The following is a 2,500-nucleotide window of genomic DNA, read 5'->3' as shown; positions in this document are numbered from 1 at the left end:
CTTTCGGCGCAATTCGAGAATGGCTATGGTAACTTCTCGTTCCGTGAATGGAGCAACTGGCGTCTCATCGGCATACGCCTCATTGAGTTGTCTCCTCATATTTCCCTGTTCCTCATTCTCGTCTTCGCTACTATCATCTGGCAACAAGGTGCTCATGAGTAGCTCGGCTGACTCTTGCCAGTCCCTGGTATGGCTGCCATCAATCTTCCTTAGGGTTGACAGGACCGTCGGTGACCGAACTTTCGCCGCTGCAATCCTGTACGGCGTTCCCCAGGGGTCAACCGCCAGACTGTCGCGAACGAAAGACTGCCAACTCTCAATCCGTACCGTGTGCAGCGTCCGCAGCGGGAATCTCGTTAATCCATTCATGCGCGTCACTAATTAGATGACGAGGCATTTGGCTACATCAAGAGTGTCAACGGTTACTCCCAGGCCGTTTACCCAAGCTTGCTTGAATTTCTGAACGTTGACACGTCAGAGCACTAGGCAGGAGTCGCATGTCAGAGCGGTAAGACTCACCCATCGACGCGACTCCCACCCGGGGCATGTCCAAGCCGCCACAGGCAACAGCGGGGAGCGACCACCCAAGTCAGCCCTGCAGAGCGAAGGCCGAGTCGACTCGGAGCTTCAAGCGCCGCAGGTCCGCGACTGACCCGGAAGACCTCCTATTGCCACCGAACCCCGGTGGTGGGGACGCCGAGGGGAAAAGCCCCAACGGCGCGGGATTAGGGACGCGGCGTGCCCATACCCAGGTGCCCCTAACCTCTAAAAAAAAAATGAGTCGCCGTCTTAAAAACCACTTGGGTGACGGACGATCTCCCTGCCTACCGTCGGGCACCCATCGTAGCAGTAGCCACAGCACACACGGTGCCAGGTTCAGTGAGGAATGCTAGAACCGCAGACCTCGGTCGAACCTACACCCCTCGGATAAGCCGTTATTCTAGGGTGTCCCCTCAGGCGCGAAATCGAGGCACACAGGCACAAGACAACGCGGCCGCGACTGTGAAGTCCGATGGGCGGAAATCACATTGCGGCAACACCCGCTAGGGCCATCGCAATGCTTTGTTTTAATTAGACAGTCGGATTCCCCCAGTCCGTGCCAGTTCTGAGTTGATCGTTGAATGGCGGCCGAAGAGAATCCGCGCACCCGCGCGCCCCCGGAGGAGCACGCTAAGGCGGACGCGGCCTCGCAGCAAGGAAGATCCGTGGGAGGCCAAGGCACGGGACCGAGCTCGGATCCTGCGCGCAGGTTGAAGCACCGGGGCACGAACGCCGCGCAGGCGCGCGCATCCTGCACCGCCGGCCAGCACGAGGCCAACCAACGGCGAGAGCAGACCACGCCCGCGCTAAACGCCCGCACTTACCGGCACCCCTACGGCACTCACCTCGCCCAGGCCCGGCACGTTAGCGCTGACCCACTTCCCGACCAAGCCCGACACGCCCCGATCCTCAGAGCCAATCCTTATCCCGAAGTTACGGATCCAATTTGCCGACTTCCCTTACCTACATTATTCTATCGACTAGAGGCTCTTCACCTTGGAGACCTGCTGCGGATATGGGTACGAACCGGCGCGACACCTCCACGTGGCCCTCTCCCGGATTTTCAAGGTCCGAGGGGAAGATCGGGACACCGCCGCAACTGCGGTGCTCTTCGCGTTCCAAACCCTATCTCCCTGCTAGAGGATTCCAGGGAACTCGAACGCTCATGCAGAAAAGAAAACTCTTCCCCGATCTCCCGACGGCGTCTCCGGGTCCTTTTGGGTTACCCCGACGAGCATCTCTAAAAGAGGGGCCCGACTTGTATCGGTTCCGCTGCCGGGTTCCGGAATAGGAACCGGATTCCCTTTCGCCCAACGGGGGCCAGCACAAAGTGCATCATGCTATGACGGCCCCCATCAACATCGGATTTCTCCTAGGGCTTAGGATCGACTGACTCGTGTGCAACGGCTGTTCACACGAAACCCTTCTCCGCGTCAGCCCTCCAGGGCCTCGCTGGAGTATTTGCTACTACCACCAAGATCTGCACCGACGGCGGCTCCAGGCAGGCTCACGCCCAGACCCTTCTGCGCCCACCGCCGCGACCCTCCTACTCGTCAGGGCTTCGCGGCCGGCCGCAAGGACCGGCCATGACTGCCAGACTGACGGCCGAGTATAGGCACGACGCTTCAGCGCCATCCATTTTCAGGGCTAGTTGCTTCGGCAGGTGAGTTGTTACACACTCCTTAGCGGATTCCGACTTCCATGGCCACCGTCCTGCTGTCTTAAGCAACCAACGCCTTTCATGGTTTCCCATGAGCGTCGATTCGGGCGCCTTAACTCGGCGTTTGGTTCATCCCACAGCGCCAGTTCTGCTTACCAAAAGTGGCCCACTTGGCACTCCGATCCGAGTCGTTTGCTCGCGGCTTCAGCATATCAAGCAAGCCGGAGATCTCACCCATTTAAAGTTTGAGAATAGGTTGAGGTCGTTTCGGCCCCAAGGCCTCTAATCATTCGCTTTACC

At 59.0% G+C, this 2,500-nt stretch overlaps 1 pseudogene; it reads right to left on the bottom strand.

Annotated features, from left to right (window-relative positions):
* The window catches only part of LOC126177261 (large subunit ribosomal RNA), a 7,379-nt pseudogene that overhangs the window by 3,556 nt on the left and 1,323 nt on the right, over positions 1-2,500 (bottom strand).

This window comes from Schistocerca cancellata, chromosome 3, assembly GCF_023864275.1.
Source record: "Schistocerca cancellata isolate TAMUIC-IGC-003103 chromosome 3, iqSchCanc2.1, whole genome shotgun sequence".
NCBI lineage: Eukaryota > Metazoa > Arthropoda > Insecta > Orthoptera > Acrididae > Schistocerca > Schistocerca cancellata.
This window is presented reverse-complemented; position numbering and strand designations above follow the sequence as displayed.